This window comes from Callospermophilus lateralis, unplaced genomic scaffold (genome assembly GCF_048772815.1).
Source record: "Callospermophilus lateralis isolate mCalLat2 unplaced genomic scaffold, mCalLat2.hap1 Scaffold_93, whole genome shotgun sequence".
Classification (NCBI taxonomy): Eukaryota; Metazoa; Chordata; class Mammalia; order Rodentia; family Sciuridae; genus Callospermophilus; species Callospermophilus lateralis.
The window spans coordinates 171906-191147 of record NW_027517451.1 but is presented as its reverse complement, the minus strand read 5'-3'; positions in this window follow the sequence as shown (position 1 = coordinate 191147).

The window sequence follows — 19242 nt, the reverse complement described above, 5'->3', positions numbered from 1 at the left end:
TCTGCTAAATAACTCATAAAATTGACTTTACCAATGAAATTTGAGATTTAGAGCAGCCCCATTTTAATTTTATTTCTCCTGCTTAACTTCTGTGTCCTTAAATATCAGGAAATGATAAATCATATCCTAATATTTGCATTTTAACTATAATTTCTGTTTAAAGTATTTTATATTTTGTAACATGCAATTGTTAGACTCCCTAGGGAGACACCAACAGAATGCTGAGAAGTAAGATATTGAAAAGAATTTCATCAATAATCTCATGGTATACAATAGAAAAAGTTAAGAAGAAACATATAACTATGGGTTTCCTTTTTAATGACAATAAAAAAAATTGGTAAAAAAGATGTGGAGTTCTCAAACTCATATGTAGCATCCAACAAAACTGATTGAATTCTGTGCCATAAAACTCAGTTTAACACCTGACAGGGTGATACACACCTGTAATACCCCTGGCTCAGGAGGCTGAGGCAGGAGAATCATGAATTCAAAGCTAGCCTCTGCAAAATTGAGGTGGTAAGCAACTCAGTGAAACTCTGTCTCTAAATAAAATACAAAATAGGGCTGTGGATGTGGCTCAGTGGTCAAGGACCCCTGAATTCAATCTTCAGTCCCTGCCTACCCCCACCAAAAAAAAGTTTAAGAGGATTAAAGCTATATAAAGCATATTATCACATCATGATGGAGCACGACTAGAAATTAATAAGAAAAAGACATCTAGAAAACATCCAATCATGTAAAGACTGAAGAACATACTTATAAATAATATCTGAGTCAGAATTTTTCTTAAGAAAAATTTTAAAATATTTTGAACCAAATAAATAAAAATAAAATACAGCTTATCAAAATGTGTAGGGTGCAACAAAAACAGTGGTGAGAGCAGTTGTATACTAATATGTATAAAATATATTAGAAAAGAAGAAAGATCTAAATTGGTAATCTAAGTTTCCACCTTAAAAACTAGAGAAAGAAGAAAAATTTAACCTTAAATCAAGCAGAAATACAAGACTTATTAGCAAGTGATATTGAAACAGAAAATAAAGAAAAGTGTTTTTAAAAGGTGGGTCTTTGAAAAGATGGATAAAACTGATGTGTCTAGCCAGACTGTAAAGTACAAAAGAGAAGTCACAAATCAAACATATCAGAAATGAAAGCAGAGCCATCACTACTGACCCCTTGGACATAAAAAAAAAAATACTACAAACAACTCTATGTTCACAGATTTTGAAGTTCTAGATGAAATAACCAATTTGTTTAAAGACACAAACTAAGAAAACTCACCTAGGAGAAACAGATCATAGGAAAGTGCCTATGTCTAATAAAGAAATTGAATTTGTAATTTCAACCTTAAGTAGAAAACTTGACACCTACATGATTTCACAGGTGAATTCTAATAAACATTTATGAAAGAAATGATACCAGTTTTTCAAAGTCTCTTCCAGAAAATAAAAATAGAGCACTTGTTAACTCCTTCTGTGAGATAAATATTACTCTAATACCCAAACATGTAAACAAATGACAAGAAATAAAAAGAACTAAAGACCAATATCTCTCATTAATATAAATGCAAAAATTCTCAACAAAATATTAATAAATTGAATTCCAAAATTTGAAAAAATATTATATACCACAACAAAGTAAAATTTATTCCAGGTATGCAAAATTTCTTTAAAGTTCAAAAACAAGCAAATTCTGTCAGCTGACAGAAAAAGCACTTCACAAAATCCAATATATATTTAAGATAAAAATGTCTCAGCATTCTAGGAATAGAAGGGACAAAGATTCATACAATAATATTAAAAGATTATTCCCACGAAAATAAAAAGTGTTGTGTATTTGCATTCAGTTTGACAAGAAAAAAACACAAACAGCTACACAATACTTACAGCCTTTTCTCAGATCAGGAATCAGGCAGGGTTTTCTGTCTCAACACTTTTATTTAACATCTTACTGGGAAGCTAAGTAGCATAAAAAGAAAGTAAAAGGAAATGAATATTATGTAGATTAGAAAGGAATAAAATAAAGGTTCTTTTTCACAAGATGAAATGACTGTCTATGTTGAAAATTAAAAAGAGTCAACAATAGCAAGCAACCCTCTTGAAACTAATAAGTCATTACAGAAAAGTTGCAGGGTATGAAGTTGATATACAAAGTAAATTTATTTTCTATAAACGAGTAAAGATTAATGGAATTTGAAATTTAAAACAAAATAGCTATTTACACTTGCAACCCTACAAATTAGGCATAACAATGTAGTAATATGCCTTACGAGCAACATGCAAAAACCTTCAAAATTCTAACAAAAGAAATCAGGAAATAAGCCTCAGTCCAGTTTTACCACACAATTCTGTGAATACTTGCAATGGATTTTTTCATTTCAGCATGTCTTTATTATAAATTATTTGTAAAGAGAAGCATTATTTCATAAGGAAAACAAATTAAGTTTATCCCTTGACACTTCCAAGTTTCAAGGTCTTTTCAACATGTACAAAATTATTAAGGGTACAGATATATTGATAGGAAATAGCACCTGCTAATAATTTATAAACACTAAGTACTGGGGCAGATGAGAGAGAAATAGCAGACTGGAGATTCTAATGAGCATGAGTATATTCTACTTCTTTCTGGAGTTTTAACTGATCATTTAGATCATCTTTCAAGTAATAGCCTGGTGCAATGATCATGACCTGATTTAACACATCATGGAGTGACATAAAGGCTTGTGGTGCTAGGAGTGCAGTGGGACCCATGTAGATATTCACATAGTGAGGACGCAAGGGGAAAAAAGTCCCATATGGCTTGAATCTGACGATGTTTTATATCCAGCTTACAAGGCAGTATGGAAAGGCAGCTGGGTATTGAATTTTAGCTTTATAGTGGCCAGAAATAATGACCATTAACACTTTATGAAAGTTCTTGTACTTTGCAATGCTACCTTTCATCTCCATCTCCACCATAACAGAAGAAAACAACTCACAGAGACACATAATACTGACTGAATGTGTATGGTATGCATATAGTGGAGAAGTTGCTGTTTGATGAATCAAATGAGGACAAAAGAGTTGGGGGAAGACAAGACATCTCGAATAACTCTACACTGAGCTCACCTTGTTCACCTGTGAACAAGGCAGATGGTTGAAGATGGCTCACTTCCAGATGTTTATAGAGGAGATTCTAGCCAAATGGGGCTTTTACAAAGCCTGGACATTCGAAAGGCAGGGGCAGGGTCAATGTTGACTATGCCTTGCCAGTAAGAATTTCATGCTAACTAACATGAACACTCAATACGTCTTAACATTCTACCACTCATTTCATACAAATTCTCTAATGATATCTTCAGAACAACTCACTGAGGTGAATTTTTTATCATCATTTTACAGATGCAGAAACTGAACCTTAAAAAAAAAGCTCAGTAATTTGACTTAGATCACACAGTTGTTAAGGGATGGACATCGGACTTGGAATTAGAATTGCCTGATGTCAGACACCAAACTTAACTATGTATTTCATTGTTACTTGAGATACCAGCTTTTAACAACAAAGAATGAATTCATTTTAAGAGTAATAACACCTAATGTCTATTTAGCACTTAATATATATCAGGTACTGCTCCATCCACATTATTTTATTCAATTCTCATCAAAACCCTCTGAGTTCGATTTTAGTTTCCCATTTTACAAAGGAAGAAACCAAGGCTTAAAGAAGTTAGATTATTCACCCAAGGACTTAGTCTCCCAGTGCAAAATCAGGGACTGAATTCAGTTCTGTCTGATTTTCAGTATACTTTTTATGTTGCAAAAATCAACACTATTAAAGTCTTCTTTTGTAGAAGATTCCTAATATATAGACAATAATAAATAAACTATGACTATAAAATATCATGGCAACCTATAGGAACTCTCTTCTTACATTATAATTGCTTTTCACATTTATTTAGTAGACATTTATTGAGCTCCTACTATGTACCATGTTCAACATGTTGCACAAAGTGGATCATAATAATGTTGTGATAGATCCAATTCAGCAACTGGTGCAATCCTTTAGGGAAGTTTTCCTTCAGGGGGTTTCATTTTTGTCAGGATTATTTTCTGTTTCAGCACAGCTTAACAATGCCCTTGCACTTGAAAAAAAAATCATTCATTATTATGATTTGGGTTATCCAAATGACAGTATGCCTTATGTTGATTTGTTTCCCCTGTGAGAAATGAGCATGTTCACAACACTGAAGAGGAAAGCAAAAACCTTCTTTCTGGCCAAAAAAAAAAAAAAACCCCAAAAAAAACAAAACAAAAAAACCCCTCACATCCAGGTCCCTCTTCAGTTTTTGAACACAGCAGCTGCTCTGAATTTAACAGAAGGAGAGAATATTGTTGGAATGAAAACAGCATTAATTAAAATAGTCTATTGAGTTCCAGGCCAAATTGCTAAGTTAGAGCAAAGAGAACATGAAGCTGTGTTTTTTATAATATAGAGATAATCTCCTGGGGTTATTTATAAATCATTAGCAGGCTTGCCCACGGTTGTCAGGACCTTCACAGGTAGATTCATTTTTAGAACATAATTATTAGCACCAAGATAATGTATGGGCAAAAGTTTTCATTTGATAGATAAAGCTATTAAAGTAATAAAATGTATGAGTTTCACTGATTATAAAAACATTATTGACTGACTGTAGAAGTCCCACACACTCAGAAAAGTATAAAAACAAAATGTAGATTGCCCTGTAATCTCAGCTTTAAGAGATTTTCATTATAATGTATTATATTTTTATTTCAATCATATCAATAATTTAATAATGGTTTTAATTAAATTCTGTTTAAATTTTTATTATAATTTGAAATTGTTAATCATGTATATTTTTTTGTAGTTAAGACCTAAGTGAAAATAGTGTTTTTAATTTAGTATCTGATTTTAACAGTTTTCATAGATACCATTTACCAAGGATATAGGATAGAATTTACCATGGACCATAGATGTTCTATATACATTTTTTAATGGTTACCTTATTGTGAATCTTTTTTTTTTTAACAAAATGAACTCTAAGGTATTTACCTAGGAAACATTTATGATATAAAAAAACCTTAATTTTGTCATTTATGATAAGCAATATGATTGTTTTCTCTTTGTTAATATTAATGAATTATTTTCAATTGTTTAATAGTCTTCTTTATGGGAAAACCACTGTTGTTTTTATTAAAATGGCCAGTGTTCCTTTAATTTGAGTGCTGAGTCACCTCATTTACTGTCAGATAGTCTCCCAGGTCAGTGTCTGGGCTCAGTCAGTGCAGCCTTGCTAGTCATTTGCATGTATAAAATAAACGGCATATATGTGTGTGGACTTGTAAATTGGATGAGAATATTTATAGAAAAATAATATTTGTAAGTTTTCTGATTTGTTCAGTGTTTTTTAAACTGGCATTTAAGTCTTTGATATTCAATCTCTGAGCTTCTTATAAAAAAAATGTTTAAAAGCCTTTACTTTTTTTTTCTTTTTTGATAATACACTGTGATTGCCCAAAAGGTGTAATCTTCAGAGAATCAATACCTACTAGGAAATTCCATTAGAAGAATGAGAGTAAAACTTTAAGAAATAGTTCTAATGTCTATCACACCGTTATCTTCTGCCTCTTTTAGACTTTATCTGCACTTTCTTAAAGGTGGAGATCTATGCTAATACAGTTTGAAATTTTCAAATATGAGAAGGAAAATAAAACTGCAATGATAAAGCAATAAAGAAAATCAGTAGGTATTAATTTACCTAAATTTGTGCTTACTGTAATTCCCAAGGAAAACTTGTTTAGTAATTGAAAATTTAAGCATATTCATGTTTGTGCATATTGAGCTGCAGAGGTTTAACTTCATTTAACATGTTGGAGCTAACACGAAGACTAATGACCCTGGATAAAAGAGTGGGAACCCTACATAGTATTCATATGTCAACCACAAAGGAACAGAACCATGAGTTATTTTCTTTATCTTGACCTTATGTGACACTTTTTTATTCTTTCAAAGTTCTCTATAGCATAATTTTTCAGTTATAAACAAGATATTTTCATCTTACACTTATTTCCAAAGTTGCTGAAAATACTAAAAATTTCAGGATGAGAGTGTCATTATAGTAAACAGAGCTCCTCTACAAATTTCCTTTTACTTCTTTCTGAAAGAGAATTCGTACTATAAATCATATACAACACTTCTGTGACCTTTGCTAGAGTCTCTTGCATATGCATATATATTAAAAAGCACACATATAGAGTTTTGTTTTGTTTTTTCACCTTGCATCCTTTCTCCTTTCTGAACATTTTTAAATTTTTGTCCTATACCCTCCCATAGGTATGCTGAGCTAGTGATGTCAAGATTATTGCTGGTAAAAAGGCAACTGCTGATCAGGAATCAGATCAGTTTTCATCTTATAATTTTCCAAAGTCGGATGATTTGGGGTTTTTTTCTCAAATCAGTTGATTTCCCATCAGTTATATATCCAATATACTATTTGACACAAAGCTGATATTCTAAAAAAGGTGACTTTAAGTTAAATGCTTAGAAAGAAGAGACAATAGTGCACTTCATATCCCTTCAAATGCTTCAAATATATATGTGTGATTCTGACATCTGAAATAGCAACTGGAAGAGAAATAACTTAGCTTTTTTAATCTCAAGAAAATGACTAATATCAAAATGTAAATGTAATTATTTAGTTTCTGAAACATTTAAATTCAAAAACTCATTGAGCAAAGAAGATTAAGTCATTCAACAACATCTATGTCAGGTAATTGGGAATTCTTTTAAAAGGAGTATCCAAATTAGGATCCATCTATTGGCAGAATGCATAGTAGGAGCAATTGTGTTCCTTCAGACTCTTCTTGAATTTTGCTTTGGTATACAAATACTTTAGAGTTTGAAAATTTCGAGTATAATTTCAATACAGCTAGATAGAAACACAATGACTGCAAAGAATTTGCTAAGTGCCATTGTAAATTTTTCTAGTATGAAGTTTTAAAGCATTCAGAACATGTCCTTTTTAAGATGACAATTAACAGAAATATATGTTTATATTTTTCTTTTGTATAAAGAAAACACATCTCACTTTCCTATACATTATATGCTATAATTTGTGCTATATAATCATACATAATTATAACGAATCAAATTTAAAAATCAAATATTATGGGAAATATTTATGATTTGTATACCAGATAAATAGTTGACATATTTGACAGTGTACTTGTATTTTTTGTTAGATATGTAATAAAATCTCAGATTTAATACAATCAGCTGTAACTCTTATTTACAAAGCACTTTCTCATTCCCTAGAATTTTTCAGTTCCAGTTAAATGCATGACAGCAACTCAAACCAAAATATTAAGACTAATCTTTGACTTCTCTTTCTCTGTTTTCACATCTCACACCTAATTTTTTCTCAAGTCCCATTAACTGTCCCCCAAGGTATATCCTGAACCATACATTTCTTTCCATATCCATTGTCCCCATTACCAACATCAGCACTCAAGTGACACTTAAATGCTTTTCCTCCTGCTATTATTGCCTTCACTAACCCAAAAAATTAATTCTCTATAGCAGTAATTTTTTTCTTCAAAAAAATCATTTCACGTCACTCCACTAGCACTACTACTTAATGGCTTCTATTTGAAGCTAGAATAGAGCCCAATAATTTCCCAAAGTAAGCTAAGTTGTATGGTTAAAATATATATATATATATATATATATATATATATATATATATATATATATGTATTTATACTAGTATATTTTATATAAGTATATTTACATTCATAAACTATATTTATTTACATTCATAAACCATATATATATATATATATATATATATATATATATATATATACACACATTCATAAACTATATATATAGATATATATATTTTTTTCAATGCTTGGAATCAAACTCAGGCCTTGCACATGCCAGGCAAATGCTTTCACTGAACTGTAGTCCCTGTGCATAATTTTATAATTGATAAGTATTTTTTCAAAGTGTAATTGTTTTATGTGTGTGTGTGTGTGTGTGTGTGTTGCTGGTGATTGAACCCAGGGCCTTGTGCATGTGAGGCAAGCACTGCACAAACTGAGCTATATCCCCAGCTTCTTGTTTTACATTTTTAACAAAAGTGATGTTGCTACAGTGGAGACATGCTAGAAGAGACTACACAAGGCAGCCATAGAATTCCTTGCCCCAGATATTTGTCTTCTTGCTTGAGGGAATTCCAGGTTAAGACCCAAGTAAAAGAGTAGCAAAGTTTATTAGAAGGCATAGGAAAAGGGAAAGGAGGATACTCTTAAGGGAGAGAGTGGGTACTCTTGTAGAGGAGAAGGACAGAGTCCCCCTCCTGCCCTCCAGTTTTATTGGAAGGTCCCAGGAAAGTTTCCCTAGAGTCCCACACAGGTCCACCGCTTAACTTTTGACTGAAATCAAGATTGCTTTAAACTTCCAAGTCCCTACTACAGATGGTAAAGATCTAGGGCAACTCTGGATAACTTGCTCTTAAAGATTATACGGTCAGGGAGAATTATTCTTATCTCTCTGAGTTCTGGAAAGGTGCTCTGTGTAAGGGTTAACACCCACCCCCCATACCCCTGCCCACCAAGTAACTTATGCTTTTCTTATCAGCATCATTCCTGGTCTGCATTTCTCATGCAGATAATAAGTTGTTTGCTGAGGAATGTATTTTACCCTACTGAATTAAGTGAGACAAGGCTGCAGGTAAATTAATTTTTTAAAAGAAAGCATGTGGGGGTCAGCACAGTGGTCCCAGTTTGTAGAATTATTTCCTTAACCTCATGTTCCTACCACTCGTGTCTGTTACCTATCATTGTGAGTTTTAGTTTCTCCTCATCCTCACAACAGTTCCTATTGTCATTTAATCATTTTTGACATTAGTGTTGTCTAAATATTAATTCACTTACCTCCTGCTCATTAGCACTGTTGAACATCATCATCTATGGGTTTACTATCCTTTTGTGTAGATCATAATTTGTGAAATGTCAAATTTGCTATCTTTTTGTCTTTAATTTTTTTAGTTATAACATTAAATCACAATTCATGAAAGAAAGACAACAAATTAGACTTTATTAAAATTAATTGTGAAAGATACTATTATATTGATGCAACTAGAATAAAATTTTCAAAACAGATCTGATGATTTATTTATGAATAAAATATCAAAAAAAATCAATAAGAAAACCACCCAATTAAAGAGAGACAAAAGATCTGAATAAAGACCTCACTAAAGAAGATATACTAATATCCAATAGACATGAAAAAATTCTCAAAATAATTTGTCTTATGGAAAAGTAAAATAATTAATAATACAGTATTTCTACATACCTATTAAAATATCTAAAAACTTTCAAAAACTGACAATGAAAATTGCTGGAGAAGTTAAGAAGCAGCAAGAATTATCATGCATTGCTGGGAGATGCGAAATACTGGTCATTTTGGAAGACAGTTTGGCAGTTTCTTACAAAGGCAAACATTGTATTACCACATGGTCCAGCAATTAAACTCATTATGCCTCTACCCAGTGATCTGAGAACTTATGAATGCAAAAAATGTTTTTGGTTTTATCCAACTGATGATGAAAACTGAAGTAATTAAGGCATTTTTCAAAAGGTAGGTGCATAAACACATTGTAGTACATCCATTGTTGGAATATACTTTAGCAGGCCATGAAAGTCAAGGGTAAATGTTAAACCTGTATTTCTAAGTGAATGGAGAAGCCTGTTTGAAAAGGCTACATAATGTATGATTTTGCCATTCATCTTAGTAAAGTGAAAACTATAGAGATGTAAACAGATTAGTGGTTGCCAGAGGTTTGGAAAGGTGAAAGCTTAAGTAGATTAGCACAGAAAACATTTTAGGGCAGTTAAACACTATTTGTTTTGCCATAGTACTGACATTATATATGTATAAAACCCAAAGAACCCTATAGCACAAAGAGCAAACCTTAGTATATGCAAAACCCCAAAAAACTGGGAGGTCCAGGAGTTCCAGGATAAATAGTGGACTATGAAAAAAATGCATGACACAACTTCAGTGAAGAGGATAAGGGAGAAAATTGCTGAACTAAGTAACTTAAGAAATTAGTGGAAACCATGAAACTAAACACTAAAGGAAATGTATATAGACCTTGATTTGATAAAGGAGTACAGGTTAACAATACTGAACCCCTAAATATAGGTAGAAAGTATATACATCTATATACATGTATTTGAATATATAGTTAGATGTTTCTGTGCACATATATACGTACAGAGGTTAATAATTAAGTTGATGGATAGTGAGTGTTGGGAATAAGAATATACTGTTGGAATAAAAAGTTACAGGTAATCATTGATAGATAACTACATAATCATGTGGTATTGGATTAGAGTTGCAGACATCAGTGTGAATTCATATAGTGTCTAACTTATATGTAGATAAAGACATATAGAGATGTGTTCTTGCATGAATTAGTGTGAACATCTGAATATTCTTGCTCTGCCAGCTCAGAAGACCAAGAAGTGATGATGTTGTTATGGGGCAACTGCTAAGGAAACACACTAAATCTGAATTTGAAACAAATCAAAGAATTTTATTTTATCTATTTTTTTTCCTTGCCAGGGACTGTTTCTGACAGAGTCCAAGTGGTTCTCTGAAAGAACAGCCTCAAGCTATTTGCTGTCCAAGTCGTTAAGCAAGAAAAAACACATCCTATGTAATTTTTCAAATTGCAAGCAAGCAGAGTACAGGGGCTGAGAACACAGTTAGCAGAGCAAATACAGACAACGACATCCTGGGGACTTTACATTTGTGGGTGTACAAAGTGAAGAAAAGCAATTTTTTATCATCTTAAAAATAGCTCATACAAACAATCTTGGAGATGAATAGAGAGCCTACATCTTGGGAGGAAATCTTTACCCCTCACACATCTGATAGAGCAATAATCACTAGGTATATAAAGAACTCAAAAAGCTAAACACACACACACACACACACACACACACACACACACACACACACATACACACACACACACACAAAGTAACACAATCAATAAATGGGCCAAGGACCTGAAAAGAGACTTCTCAGAAAATGTTGAACAATCAATCAACAAATACATGAAAAAATGTTCATCATCACTAGCAATTAGAGAAATGCAAATCAAAACCTCTCTAAGATTTATCTCACTCAGTCAGAATGGCAACTGTTATGAAGATAAACAACAATAAATGTTGGCGAGGATGTGGGGGAAAAGGTACACTCATACACTGCTGGTGGAACTGCAAATTGGTGCAGCCAATATGGAAAGCAGTATGTAGATTTCTTGGAAAATTGGGAATGGAACCACCATATGACCCAGCTCTCCCTCTCCTTGGTCTATACTCAAAGAACTTAAAAACAGCATACTACAGGGACCCAGCCACATCAATGTTTATAGAAGCACAATTCCCAGTAGCTAAACTGTGGAACCAACCTAGATGCCCTTCAATAGACGAATGGTTAAAAAAATGTGGCATATTGACATAATGGAATATTACTCAGCAATAAAATAGAATAAAATAATGGAATTTACAGATAAATGGATGGAGTTAGAGAAGATAATGCTAAGTGAAGTTAGCCAATCCCAAAAAACCAAAAGCTGAATGTTTTCTTTAATATAAGGAGGCTGATTCATAGTTGGATAGAGAGTGAGAGCAAGGGATGAATAGATGAACTCTAGATAGGCATAGGGGTTGGAGGGAAGGGAAGAGGCATGGGATAATTATTGATGGTGGAATGTGATGATCATTACTATCCAATGCCATGTATGAAGACACAAATTGGTGTGAATATATTGTGTATACAACAAGAGATATGAAAAATTGTGCTCTCTCTCTATATATATATAATAAGAATTGTAATGCATTCTGCTGTCGTATGTAAATAAAAAAAATAGCTCATACAACAGTTTCACATGGGCATGATAAGGATGTAGTTACTATGGCTATTACCATTTCATTTATCTGTATTTTCTAATCTATAACCTATAATTTATATTGATTAACTCAGACCATAAAAATATAACAATACCTTAGTAGCAACAATCATTCCTAGGTCTTAGTTTCAAATACTATTCTCTGAGGTAATCAGCACTTATTATGGCTGATCTGGGGCTTAAGCAGACTATATACAATATAAGTTGAAGCATCTTATAGTGCTAAAAAGTAAGGAAAGGCTAAAAAAAAGACAGCAAGACAAAAACAGAAAATACCATTATGAGGGGAGTATGTGAAAGAGAAAAGGGGGTCAATTAAAAGAGTGCCAAGTAGCCAAAGCTGGAACGATTTGGCCAGTGAAGCATTGTCTTATAACTCAAAAGTATAAAATAAATGTCCAAGAATCTATACTTACATAAATGAACAGATAAGAACTATACATCTCTGATGTTGAAGTATTCTAGATATCACATTTGATACTCTACCCTGAAGGAGATATATAATAACTTCCCCCCGCTTTAAGTGTATTCAACATTTAGACTTCCTATCAAGAGTACCATCCTGAAAATGGGGAGAAAAGAGGATATTTAACTTAAAGAAACCCGACCATCACTGCCCCAGCACGGTGAATAAGGTTAATTGCTGGGTTTCTGTTCTTGCGACTAAAAGGCTCAGAGGTCACTCCAGGTGAATTGGGCTAAACTGGGCTGCACAGAATAACCACACAAGAGACACAAATACCTTTTTCTTTGAGGTTGCTGTGGTGGCTCCTCTGACCTTAAAGGTCCACAAGATGAGAGAGAGAGAGAGAACACGCTGACCCCTTTTATTGAGGAGAAGCTATTCAAATGAGGCAAGAGGTCAAGTTTCAGTGGGCTGACTCTATCTTCATGATGTCCACTGTCAGCAGACTGACTAGGCGACACCCAAGGGCACAGTAAGAGAAGGGGACACACACAAGGCACTTCCCTGGAAGATTCTACCCTAAACAGGGCAAGGGGTTATATTACAAAGGAACAAGTGAGCATAGCTTCACCCATGGGGCTGTAGCAAGACATGCCCAGGCAAGAAGACAGTCACTCGAACCCTAGAAGAGCAAGGCAGTCTAGCAGCATGGGTGCCTGACTGCCACATAGCCCAGCAGGGGAATTAACTCAGTCACACACGTGTGAGGTTGTTCTCCCACAGTTAACATTGACAGTGAAAGTCAAGTTCATAGCATAATAACCTTGATATGATATAATGAAAATGGTGCTTGACCTCTGTGGTCTTTCTGCCAAATCCTTAGGTCCAATGAAATCATGAGAAAAAAACATCAGACAAAAACCCACTGGAGCACTGTGGTTATGGCTCAGAGGAAGAGCACTCAGCTAGCATGAATGAGGCACTGGGTTCAATTCTCAGCACCACATAAAAATAAAATGAAGGAGGGAGGCGCAGTGGCACAGGCCAGTATCCCAGTGGCTTGGGAGGCTGAGACAGGAGAATCGCAAGTTCAAAGCCAGCCTCAGCAAAAGTGAGGTGCTAAGTAACTCAGTGAGATTCTGTCTCTAAATTGAATACAAAAGAGATCTGGGGATATGGCTCAGTGGTGGAGTACCCCTGAGTTCAATCCCCAGTACCAAAAATAAACAAATAAATAATAAATGTATTGTGTCCACCTACAACTAAAACTATTAAAATAAAAACCCACTGGGAAATGTTCTACAAAATATACTCTTTAAATCTATCAAGGTCATCACAAGCTGGGAAAATCTGAGAAACTGGCACAGCCAAGAGGAGCCTAAGAAACAGGATGACCAAGTATGATGAAGTATCCTGGATAAGATTGTGGAAGAGAGAAAAAGACTTTAAGCAAAAAATAAGGATACCTGCATAAAATTTGGACTTTGGTTAATAATAAGTCAAATGCACTATATTGATATAAGATTCTAGAAATAGAGGAAAGCTGTGGGATTTGTGAAACATTCTGCACAATTTTTGCATTTTTTGTGTTAGTGTAAAATTTTCCTAAAACAAAAAGTTCATTTAAAAAAATAATATGTGCAGTAAAATAAGCTCTATACAGATGTATACATACAATACAGGTCCAGTGGAAATACAGGAAAGACCATCATAATCTCTAGTAATAACAAGCATGCAGGTTAGCAATTGCTGAACTGGGGACAGCAGATGGGGATTGACTGGTAATGGGCATGAAAGAATAATTTTAGGGGTGATAAAAATTCTATAACTTATTGTCACATGGAGGTGGTTTTTGTCAAAACTCGACAAAGTCTACACTGAAAATGTGCACATTTTTTATGTGTGAATCATACCTCAATAAAGCAAAATTTTAAAAATATGTTTCAAATATGGGTACTACTGTGATTTTGACATTGCTTGTGTGTGTCCCACAAAGTTTCATGTGTTGAAATCTTGATCTTCCGTGTGGTGATGTTAAGAGGTGGTAGAATCTTTAAAAGGGAGAGCTTAGTGGATGGTCACTTGGGACCTCGCAGCTCAAGAGACCCAGGTAGATACTTTTGGACTTTGATTAGTTTTCATGAAAGAGGTGTTAAAAAACAGCAAGGCTGATCCCTCTCTACTCTCTATTTTCCTGTCTTACCATGTGATCTCTTCCTCTCTCACCATGTGACCTCTTCCTCTCTCATGCACTCCCAATATTTTGCCATCTCCTAGGATGTGTTGCAGTCAAGGGGCCCTCACTAGAGGTCAAAGAAATAGAGTCACAAGTTCTTACACTTTCAGCCTCCATAACTGTCTGGTAAATGGCCTCTTTCCTTTCTAAAGTATGCAACCTAAGATATTTTGCTAAAGCAATGAAAACAATACTAATATAGGTTCCATAGTGATTGGAGGAAACACTTTGAACTTGAGTTTTCAATTACATTTGGACCGAAAGTTTCATCAATTTACTTTACAAGGTTTACTTACATTCAAAACAATCTTATAGGCCATTCTAACTGAAAATTGGTTCCAATGTCTTGGAGTTCAGACTTAAATTGATCATTCAAATACAAACAACTCTTTTAATTAATTTACTTTATTGGAATCTTGGAGTAAAAATCTGCTTTGTATAAATTGAGGATTTACTTTGCCTCCCATTTTCATAGATTTTGGTAAAAAACAGCTGATGACTATTTGCTTCATCTTCCTTGGGAAAAATGTTTTTTTTTCATGATTAAACTTTTTCTTTTATGATTTGCTTTTGATTCTTTATTTGGCTACTTTCTTTGTGGAAAATGACCCTCTCTGAGGGCTTGGTAATAATAATTCATAGACTTCATGGTGCTATACAAAATAAAGATAATATAAATATTACCTTATGTGGATATATTATATATTTCAAATAACATGAAGAGATTCATACATACCATTTAATCTCAGGTCTGAAATCCTCTCCAATTTAATAAGATGTCAAGAGAGCTATTAATAACTGAGATCTGAAAACCACTGTGAAGTGTGGGTGCTGATTCTTAAACTAAGAGGAAAGGAAGAGCCTTTTAATTGGACTAGATGCTACATTGCAAGAATTACCAGGGAAAAAATTATATTCCTTAGCAGAAAATGATTCCTGTTCATATCAATGATAAAGAATAAAATGGAGCACTTTCTTTTCTTCTCTTATGAATTGTTGAAAATCATATTCAGACATTCAGGTTCCATGTGTTTATTAGTGTAAATGAGGTGCAGAGTAGTTCACTGGGCATAAACATTACAACTGCATGCCTCTAACACTGGGTGAAAGTCAAATTGAGGACTCTCTCAAGCAAAAAGCTATTTTATTCTCCACTTCCTTGCACAGCCTAGAAGTGATCTAGATTTGTGTGGATACAAGATTTTACAGAATAAAGCAATATTTGCAGAGTAAAGGTCATATTCAGTTTTACCTGAAATACAGATTTTTTTTTATCATAAAAACATTTCAGCCCGCTAATCTTCTTAACTAGAAGGTTCCTCACTTAAACCAGGTGTTTGAATTACTAAATGACCTAAATAATATTTATGTGAGTGCTGTACATTATTAAAGGTAAAGTTCTCTCTTCTTTTCTATGTCCCCTTTACCCTGCCAAATAAAAAATAAAAAATAAATCCATAGTTATTCACATACATTAAAAAAGATATTTTGGTAATTAGTACATATTTCCTCCCAAGGTATTGCACTTTAATAAAAGTAACCTACAGAATTTTATTTTCCTAATTTTTTTCTTTATAATTAAGTATTTAGTTGATTCAAACCAAACTTCTCTATAAAGTGATAACATTTAGTAGTCTTGGCTGAATTGGTATAAGGAGACTTTATTAAATTGAAACTCAGTAAAATGAGGAATACAAAAGAACTATCATACTTACAAACAAAGATTTTATATTGGTAATCATGAATCTGAAGGACTCAAGATTCAGATCAAGTGAATTAATTCAAAATAGATGTCTGTATTTAAATGATCTGCCTAGACCAAACTCTTAAGTTATTGGAAGCTATTTTCAGTAGAATAGAAGGGTGTACTTTAAAGATATAAGCAGACTTTTTAAAATAAATTTATGAAACTTTTCAGTTAAATAGCATTCAAAATTCATGCTGGAGTGTTTCCTATTTTCACAGCCATGATCACATAATAATGATGGAGAAAATTAATGAAGTAAGCAGCTGGTAGACAAAGAAGAGGACACAGGAAATGCTGAAAATCCTGTCGGCCTATGAGGATGTGGATCTCTAAGTGGGATCAGGTAGTGGAAAGTTTAATTCTGTGAAGAAAAATAACAAAAGTGACCCACAAGGGGCAAGAAATGAGAAGCACTGGCTATTTAAAATCAGGGTTAGGATGGGGCTCTTCCTCATAAAGGAGCTGCAATATTACATATGAATATGTTATAACGTAATTTTGTAGTACATGTGTGTGTGCACATACATGCATTTGTATAAAGTGATGGCAGAGAAATCAATGTCAAAGAAAATATATGAAATATATTTAAAATATAAATATTTTTCCAAATAAGAATCCAAGACTACCAAGGTGGAAACTGCATATCCTACATAGTCTGTGTTAAAACTGTCAAATATAGAAGATAAAAACAGTAATTTTAAAGGCTACCATAGAGAAAAGTGATGATCTAAAAAGGAAGAAAAATTAAATGGGCATGGATATTTTATTTGTTTTGATATATGTCAAGAATAAATAGAGCAAAATATTCTAAGTGCTGAGATAAATTAACTGTCACCAATATATATTCACCTAAACACATATCCAAGAATAGGAGCACAGAGTAATACTTTACCATCTAGAGATACAGAGTGAGAGGAAAGAAATGATCAATAAATGAGAAAAGATTCATTGCTGGGTGTCAGCTTGACTGTGCCACTTATTAAGCATATAACCTTGAGCAAATTACTTAACTTCTCTGTACCACTATTTCTTAACTGTAAAATGAAAATAATAATAACTATATCATTATGAAGATTAAATGAGTTAATATTGATAAAATTAAATATTATATGGTACAAGATTATAATGAATTTAAGCATATTTTGATATATATGTGTGTGATAAATTCAATTATTGACTATGAAAATATTTTGTTAAAAAGTGAAAAATTATAATCCAAGGTAATGGTACATTATGTGAAACAATGGAAAGTTTAACAATGAGAGATAATGTTGTAAAGTACCTAAGCTCAGAAAATGGAGCCACATGTCCTAGATTCAAATCCTTCCACTTGGCTGGCTGGGAGACCTTGAAGATAACACTTTCTGTGTATGTGTGTCTCATTTTCCTCATCTAAAAATAATTGAAATAACAAGAATAATAATTTAGATTTCATTGGGTTACTATAAAAATTAAACACAATAATGAAACATATACCAGGCATATAATGCAAAACAAGTACAGTTTATTATTGATATACGTGTCACTTAAAGGTATTGCATAGAATTATATGGATAAAAATGAAATCAGGACATTAATCAAAGAACATTATGAAATAATACATCATTGGATTAGGATAAAGCTGTTGAAAATTTTTTTGGAAATTCATAATATTTTTTATTGGATATTGTCATACTCATATGAAGAAAAAATACATAAACATGAATGAAAGAAGGAAGAAAAATTTAGACCTGAAGAGGTAAAGGAAGAATATAAACATTTAAAGCAAATGATGCAATGTAAAGAAAATCAAAGGAGACACAAAGATGCAGAAGTTACATAACTTGTCAGTACCTGACTACATTATAACTAAGTATTCCTTTAATCCCAAGTGCTAGATAACTGTGATCAAGTCCATGCAAATTAAAACACAGAGCCCTTTTCTCCAAGGTTATCACCATAAAAGCTAGATAGTGCGCCAGTGTAGTTATCTCACTACCTTAAGGAGAAATTGCCGGGTATTCCAAGCATGGGGAACAGAGTGCCTGTTACCCACCGGAGTTTGCTCACCAGAGGAAGTTTTCCCTATACATTTCCACCATCAGAATACCTACAAGGCAAGTTGTTTTATATTTGTTTAATCTGAGTGGTAGATATTTGGTCGTTTATTAAATTTGTTTAATTTCTGTATATTAAAATACATTGTTTTAAAAATACATGAAATAAAACCGAAAGTGTCTCATCTTTTGCTGTATTCCTGAATACTTCAGTAACATCGTTTGTTAGAACTCTTTCGTGAAATGATCTGAGTCTGGCACAATTTTCAGTAGTAGATCTTCAGCTGCTTGTAAATTTAATGTGTATCTTCGTGTGGGTATAAGAATGTGTTTTAGTCTGTTGAAGGTTTCTATCTTTTCTCAAGGTAATTTTGGTAATTTAATTTTTTTAGAGTATCTGGGTTTTGAAATTAGAATTGATTTGTTATTTTAAACTCTTTCTAATCTCTGTATTATTTTCTGTTCATATTGCTCTTCCAGAAAAACAACAACAGGTACTAAATACAAGGAACACAGTCAAGCATTGCATTAAATTCTTTGTAGACATCAATTTGAATAAAGAAGATAATTTTTTATGAACCACTTTATTTGAAGCACCAGAATATATAAACTTGTGTAACAGAAAAAGACTAAAAATTGCTTGCGGGAAGGGGGGGGGCACTGGGGATATAGCTCAGTCAGTAGAGTGCTTTCCTCCTATGCACAAGGTCCTGAGTTCAATCCTCAGCACCACCAAAAAAATAAAAGTAAAAAAAGTAAAAATTGCCTGGGGAATGCAGTAGGGACTGAAGGGGCTCTGCAAGGCAGGATCAACTGAAAACAGTAGGA